The sequence below is a fragment of the Arachis hypogaea genome, chromosome 9, assembly GCF_003086295.3.
Source record: "Arachis hypogaea cultivar Tifrunner chromosome 9, arahy.Tifrunner.gnm2.J5K5, whole genome shotgun sequence".
Taxonomy (NCBI): Eukaryota; Viridiplantae; Streptophyta; class Magnoliopsida; order Fabales; family Fabaceae; genus Arachis; species Arachis hypogaea.
Genome location: NC_092044.1, coordinates 53,311,273 through 53,319,699, shown reverse-complemented (window position 1 = coordinate 53,319,699; position 8,427 = coordinate 53,311,273). Strand labels below are relative to the sequence as shown.

Here is an 8,427-nt window from a genome sequence, read left to right as displayed (position 1 = left end):
CGACATTTTTGAACCGCCATTTTTACCCTAACAATGACGTTTTTATTGGTTAAAACGACATTTAAAACCGCCGTTTTTACCGGGTTAAAATGGCGTTTCATATTGATTAAAATGGCAATTACAATCCACCCTTTTTACCTAATAAAAGTGACATTTTTTTATCTTTTAAAATGCAGTTTTTTCTGTTGTTCTTATCGTGCAAAAAAATAATTTTTTTATTAAATTCCACAATAACAAAATCATAATCCATGGACAAAATATTATATAACTCAAAGTATTAAACATAATATATGATTTTTTTAGTATTGCGAATCAAAAGTAACAACTCCTATACAAAGTATTAAACTAAGAAATATTGTTAGTTCTATTAGATTGGGAGTTTTCCTAGAGATGCTCAAAAAGTTTGCTTCAGGCCCTTCCAACATTTTCATTGTTCATGTCCGTGTAAATAAAGATTACCTGCAAAAGAAAATTAAACATTAGAAATAAATAGTTGCTCAAATAAATAGCAAACTACCAGCATTTTGAAGAAGAGAAAACTAAACCAGTAGTCTCACAAGAAATATGCTATTTGATAAGAATTCATTATTAATTAGGAGTAGCTATCTTTTTAACCTCTTTGGCTCCATCTTATTTCTATCCTTCTCTTAGCTTTCTCAAAGTTCAGGAACTCACTCTGCAAGGCACTCGATTACTATCTACTCCACTAACAGTATTAATAATAAATCAAATACAACTAACTAGCTATCTAGAGAGAGATAAATACTAATAATTAGTACCTGAGCTGCATAATAAGAACTCATTCTTTTTTGCTTCCTTCTCCGCCGCTTCTCTTCCGCTGTATCTTTCTGAATTCCTCCATTTCTTAATTGTCAGTGATTTTGCCAACCCATTGAACATTGAAGAAAGATGACCCATCAAAACTTTGAAGAAATTAGTAATGCTACTGTTGAGCCACTACTTTTCAGCTGTTAAGAGATTCTTCCCGTTGTAATAGTTTTTGAGGCTCTGAACAACGAAAATTTAACTCACGGATTAGAAATTCAACACTTAAAGGGAGAGAAAATTTAAATGCATATATATATATATATGCTAATGATGTAAAAAAAAGGGAAAAAAATAAATCTACGCTTAAATCCCAGGATCTAATATAAAATATAAAAAATAATAATAAAAGAAACTATATGGTCATTCTTATACTGATTCCAGGTTCCTTCTAGCAATGCATCTAGAATTTCAATGCATAGGAATGGAAATTAACAAAAGAGAAACTCGTAATATTTAAGAACATAGCATTTGGTTATGTTTGGTTAGAAGCTAAAAGTGAAAAGCAATTCAGATGAAGTTTCTGTTATTCTGAATATATATGGCATTGCTTTCATCCATTGTCTCAAAAACCCAATTGTAGTGTGGAACATGATTTCCTCTTTGAGAAAATAGTAATGAGTATAAACCTGAAAAGACTCCGGCAAATCCATCGGCTTTCTCAATTAACTCTTCGACGAGAAGTGTGGCGATACTTGCATCTTTGTCTTGGCCAAGAAGGAACTTCCTGCAGTAGCAGAGAAGATGCTTCAGATTCAGGTTCTCTTTATTATTATTATTTATATTTATAAGAAACTTGGGAACATGTACTGAAAAATTAAAGCATGAAGACTTTGATGTAAGAACCTGTCTTGAAATGGCTAGGGAACGAAGGCCTCTTTCGGCGAACTTATCAATAATGGCATGAACCTTCTTCTTAGCATCATCCCTTAGATTACACAAGTTCATGATCTATTCATCATAACAAAGAATATCATATCAGTGTCAATGGAACAGGCCAAAACATCTTACAAATCATGAACAAACTAAAAATTGTTACCTGCTCCGGAGCGCCTTTGCTGGCACGGTACCAGTTTCCATCAGCATCAATGTAAGTCAGAGAAGTTCTCTTGTCAACAGGATTGAAAGGTAAAAAGTGAACATCTCTGATTCTAGCCCTTGCCTGCAGCACAAGGCATATACATGTTCAATTTTTGGCGCGATTTTCAAATAATGAAATCAAGGACAAAAATTAAGGACACTAAGCTTTATGAAAGAAGTTAAACCTCTTTAGGATCTGCAAGCATTCCAACAATAGCAGCATCAATGGCATCCTGGTTTTTCGGTGCCATTCCAACAATAGTAGGCATAGCAGCATCAATGGTTGTTGCATAGAAGAGCGAGCTATGATGACTGCTCACCGGAGGAGGAGGGAATGCCAGGCTCACCCGCTTCCACCGTGCTGTTGTAACCCTAGAGTCATTCGAATCTATATATTAAGACAAACTAAAGACAAACTAAAGATGAATGAATGCATTATTAGTTGCAATCATGTCAGTTACGTTGTTACCTTTTTGTATTATAAGACAAGCAAAAAGCAAATAAGCAATGCATACTTTAGAAAAAAACAAACAGCGCACACAGAGAATTCTACTTCATTCATTAATCATTCATACCCTAAATCTCTCTAAATAATTTGCTCAGAAACTGATTGCCAAATGGTCACACAGGACCTTAGCTTGTTGGTCACAATTCCCATAATTTATTTCATTTGCAATAAGCTATAATCTTCATGCAAAAATTACTTGATGTCTTCATCAGCTACTTTGATTTTATCGAAATCACAATATTATATTAAGTAATGGATAAGGCAACTGATTATGAGTGGGAGCGCTTAGGCAGGGCATGGCCAATATGAATGTACTTAATTTCTAGGGCTAAATAATTATTCCTAATGAGAAGGCACAAGTGATGAAAGCCTGTAACTAATAAAGATGGAGCTACCTACTGATAATAATGAGCGGGAAAAGAAGCTTTCTTCTTCCGATCCAAATGTGTCCATCACTCGCCCCAAGCATTCTTCTTCCTCTAGACGAACCCTTGTGTTGATAAACCATTTTGAAACCTGCTTCATTCATTTCTAGACATACATTTACATTTTAATTGACAAAGAATCCCCAATACAATCCCATCAACCGAACCGTTAAAACATTAGCTAGCTAGGGACTTCATTGGGGTTGATTTGCATTGATAGATACTAATAATTCACATAACGGAATAAAGACCGTTTGACTTGCACTTTTTTTTTTCCATAGAAAACACATACGCACATACCTCAAAGGTAGAAAGTGTCACATATTTGATATTTGACATAGAACACATAAATCCAACAGTCTAATTAATCACCTTTTCAAGTTTTAACTAATCTGACACTAGTAGAGCCACATTAAAACAGCAATGAACAGATGATGATGAAACAATTTAGTTACAGTCAATTTTGAAATAGTTGAGATTGTCTTTGGTTTCACCATCAATCTCTTTCAATCAATTTCTAGAGTGTTTTCCTCTTTTCTTTTATGGAAATTGAACAACAAAATAAAGCATATACATGTCGAGAATAAAGAACAAGAAACATTTTGACTACTATGCTGAGATTCAAACCAAATTAATTAAATTTGTTCATCTAATCTAAGGCAAGCCTAAGACAATCGATTAGAATGAAATATTTTCAAGAGAACAAAGGGAAATAGGGAGAAGAACCTACTCGTGAATCTGCCGGAGGAGAAACTCGCAGCTCAATAGCTCGATGGATGAGATTTCCGCCGCAGGAGAACGCCGTAGGAGGAGATCGCCGCTGGAGGAGAAGTCGCTGGAAGAGACACCGCAGGAGGAGACTTTGCCGAAGGAGACCGTTACTGGAGAAGACATCGCAGAAGGAGGTCGCCGCTGGAGGAGACGTTGCCGGAGGAGACCGTTGCTGGAGGAGACGTCACTGGCAGGAGGTGATCATCGCAGGAGGAGATCGCCATTGGAGAAGACGTTGCAAGAGGAGGTCGCCGCTGGAGGAGACTTCGCCAGAGGAGGTCATCACTGGAGAGGATTGTCGCCGGAAGAGAGATCGTGACAGAGGAGATCGCAGTGGCAGAGCTTCAAGATTTCTCTCACAGTGGCAGCGTTTCAATGTAGGAATGAGGAGGGGTTAATTTAGGGTTGGGCATTTTATACAAGTTGATAATGGCGTTTTAAAACCGCCAGAATCCAAAACAACCGCTGTTATTACAAATTAATTACGGCAACAGTAAGAAATGACATAATATTCAAATGTTAGGGCGTTTTTATACAACCCCCATATTATTCATGCCATTTTATATCATTTTTTTTGTAGTGTAATATCAAAAAAAATATTAAAAGATCATTGTAATTTATGTAAAAAATAATTTATATATATATATTACATCGTGTTCCCGTATCTTGTAAGATTTTAAAATTCGTATGTTCGAGTGTCCCATATCGTGTCGTATCTCGTGTCCCTATCAGTATCTGTGTATTATAAGTCTAAATTTAAAATGGGCTAAATCGGGCAAAAGTTGTTTTTTTTAATAAAAGTAGATTTTCTATAATGGTCTAGTTTAGCTTTCAATTTTGAGATAAAAAAAATTATACCATAAATTGGGATTGGTTTATGGTAGAGTTTGAGACTGTTTTAAAACAAAAGTCAGCTACATTGAAAGATAAATGTAATTCAAGTTGGTAAAATAAAAGTAACTAGATAATAATTTTATATTTTTAAAGAAAAAGACAAATTGATCCCTTAATTTTCATGTAAGAACCTGGTTTTTGATAAATTGATTTTTTTTTGCTATTCTATAATTTATTCTGCGAAACCGGTGACCACGATCCATTAAGAATTGGTGAAGCAGGTGATGACAAGTCATCATATACCTATTTTTCTATGCTTTTTCATACAAGAAATTGATGATTTGTGCTTAAATATTGAATGCTTTTGTACTTAAATGATATATTTTCTTGATATTTTAATTTTATAAATCTTGTAGAAAATAAGAAGAAAAAGAAGCAAAGAAGCACAAAAAAAAAGGAGAAAAAAGAGCTTTGGGGTACACTTTGAAGTTGGGGTACACTTTGGAGCCTTAGGCCACGCTTTTAAAAGCGTGGCCCATGACCAAATTAAAGAAGAAAACGACCAGCACGCACACTGCCCTGCCCTTGCCAAGGGCAGGGCAGAATCATGATGAAACAAAGTGAGGTTGGAGCAAATTTTCGCTAAGGTAAAATCTGGGCGCTCACAGCATGACCATGCCTCCTTCAAAGGGCTATAACTTGAGCTACAGATGTCCAATTAATGTGCTTCCAGTTGCGTTGGAAAGCTGACATTCAGAGCTTTCCAACGATATATAGCAATCCATATTTGGAGTAAAATTGAGGCAGCAACGAAAGGCATCTTTAAGGGCCAAAAACAAGCGAAAATAAACCAAAATGCTTCCACCAAGGCTCGAAGAGGGAGACACAAGGAAACCAAGGAAGTCTGCCCTCAAGGAGAGCAAAATGCCCTCTTGGAGGGCAATGTCGTGTTTTCTTCATGAAAATTTAAGGAAAAATTGCAACAACTTCCTCCACCAAGTTTCGAACACAAGACCTCTAGGAAGCCAAGCCTTAGGCGTGAATTAGGTGCCAAGAAGAAAAAGCCAAGCAATGCACTCCATGGGATTCGAACTTGGCACTCCCCAAAGGAAACATTGCCCTGCCCTCCGCAAGGGCAGGGCAGCATTTTGGTGATGCACACACGCGCACAAGATTGGCGCACCAAGGAGTTTCGGCAGCAACACAGCAGCACGCACGGGCATCATTCTGGCGCACCAAAAATTTCTGCCCTGCCCTCCACAAGGGCAGGGCAGCATCCTGCAAGCATCAGCGCCCAACTCACACGCACCAACAGCCGCACACACCATTTTCTGCCCTGCCCTCCACAAGGGCAGGGCAGCCTCCTGGGAGCAAACACTCATGGGCCAAAACTCAACCAAAATTCCATTTAAATTCAATTCCTCTCCAAATTGAATCAAGGCCATCCAAATCCATTTCTCCTCAAATCCAAAGCAAGAAAAGCCCACATCATCACTCAAAGGCACATGGATCAATTAGATTAGGATTTTCATTTTAATTGTAATTTGCTTTAATTTTCACTTTGTAAAGGCTATATAAAGGCATCAATTCCAGCTGAATTGAGAAGGCTGGCTCCATTAAGGAGGAGTAGTAGTAGATAGCTCTCTCTCTTTTAATTTTCCTTGTTAAATCTGAATCTTGGATTGAGAAGTGAAGGAATTCTGTTTCCTTCTTGGTCTAAGATCTCTCTTAGTTGTTCTTCTGCATAATTTCAGAGAATTGATAGTTGAATTTGAGTTTTCATTTGCTGCTTCATTTCTTCTTTCTTCTGCAAACTTGTTTTCTGTTGAATCTAGGAAGGGCTTGAGATCTAGACTTGTTCTCTAGTCTCATTGATTCCCTGAGATCTTCAACATTCTTTTAAATTGCTGCAAATTAAGCATCGCTTTCTATTTTTAATTCTTCAAGCATTTTTACTTTTCTGTTTGAAATCTGCTGCATCCCATTTCATATTCTAGCTCTCTGCTTGAATGCTCTTTACATTTTCTTGTTGAATTTTAATTTCCAGCACCCCAGTCCCGTTACTTTTCATGCAATTTACTTTTCTTGCAATTTAAGTTTCAGCTATTTTACTTTCTTGTTATTTAAGTTTCAATGCAATTTACTTTCTGCACTTTATAATTCCTGCAAATTTACTTTCTGTTGGCTACAATTACACTCAATTCCACTTCAATGTTAGCTTGACTAAACTAATCACCCACTAAAGTTGCTTGATCCATCAATCCCTGTGGGATCGACCTCACTTTAAGTGAGTTATTACTACTTGATGCGACCTGGTATACTTGCCGGTTAGATTTGTGTGTTGGAAAATTCGTTTTTCCACAAAAACACCATCAAGTTTTTGGCGCCGTTGCCGGGGATTGATTAGATCAACAATGATTAAGTGGGTGAGAAGTCTAGATCAAGCATTTTTTTTGTTTTTATTCTCTGTTTTAAACTGAAACCAAGGTGTTTGTGTTTTTGCCTCACTAAGAAATTCTGTCTCTGTGACATGAATTTCAATTTTCAATGGTGTTGTGTTTTGTAAAATACAAATGGAGTTCAACTCATCTTGCAGTCAAACAAAATTTTTCAGGATATCACCCACCATCACCAACCTCTAATGGTGGCTGGGGATATCACCAAGAATTAACAGATTTTGAGCACTCCAATCCATGGAGAATTGCTTCAGAGACACAAGATGAGCAAGAGAATCATATGGGACACTTCCCAGAGACACAATATGATCCAGATTTTGATGAGTCTAACAACTACTCATATTGTGACTGGGAATGTCAAAATCAAAGAAATCTTAGCAATCCATACTGTGATGAGTTCAACCATTCTTCAAATTGTGATTCAGAGGATCTCCTTCAAAAGTCCAGAGGATTTTTTGAAAGACAAGAACAATCCTGGAAAAGGCAAGAAGCTCTCTTCAAAAAATTAAATGGAGATTTAGAGAACATAGGGAAACGCTCAGAACCACTAAGTAAGAAGAATGAAGACCACTTGGTGGATGTGAAGGAGAAAGTGGAGGAGCAAGATGAGGATGCTATTGTATTAAGTGAAACTCCAATGGAGAATGAGGTGGTGAAGGTATTTGAAAATGAAACTGCACTTGAGGTGACAAAGGATAATGAACATTCACAACCCTCACAAACCTTCCTAAACCAAAGGTGCTCAACACTGATTGAAAGATATGAAGAGGAGATGAAGAAATTATGGGAAGAACAACAAACCTCTTCTATGAAAATGCTATTAAGTCAAATGTTGAGAGCAAAGGAGGAAGTGGATGAGCAAGAAAGTGAGGAAGTCATTCCAGAAAATTTACACTCAAGTGAGGACAAGCTCATGGAACCACTAATGCAAAAAGCTCTTGATGAAAAAATCACTCTAACAATCACACAACCACTAAGACTTGGACTCAAAGAAGTGAAGGCAATTAACAAAAGCACCGAGAAGAGGATTGCGACCAAGCTACAAAGGACAATATTCATGAAGAAGAGAAGGTCAACTACAAGCAATCCTTCCCCTGGACCACTAGCAAGCCAGCTCAATCAAGCCATGTACAAAAGGAGGCTTGCTGAGAGGAAACCAAGAAAGGGGACAATAGCTGAAACTTCCTCTCCCTTGAGGTCATTCCTCTTAACAAATTGGAAGAAGAGGAAGAAAGTGAAGAACAGGTAGACAGTAGGTATATTTCTTCTCCTTGCTTTGTTTAAATTTCAATAAATTGGCATATGTTTACATTCTAAGTTTGGTGTTGCCCTGCAATAATTTGTTTTCAATCCATTTGAATGATTGCATCAATTCTACATGAAAGTGTCACACTAAGAATCTAAGTTTGGTGTGCCACTTATTTTCTATGCAATTTATTCAAGCAACACTACTTGTTTGCATAATCATAATGCCTCTGCAATTTTATTTTCTCTTTTGGTTTAACGTTTCAGTTTCCTTTTTGTTTTA

The 8,427-nt window shown here is 36.9% G+C and overlaps 1 long non-coding RNA gene across 1 annotated transcript; it reads right to left on the bottom strand.

Moving 5' to 3' along the window:
- Positions 1–1,324: 1,324 nt before the first annotated feature.
- LOC112712978 (uncharacterized) lies at positions 1,325–1,989 on the bottom strand. The gene is made up of 3 exons (XR_003811867.2): positions 1,865–1,989; positions 1,672–1,776; positions 1,325–1,552 (listed from the first exon to the last, which is right to left on the bottom strand). It is a non-coding gene; the product is annotated as an uncharacterized lncRNA (long non-coding RNA).
- Between the last annotated feature and the right edge of the window lie 6,438 nt (positions 1,990–8,427).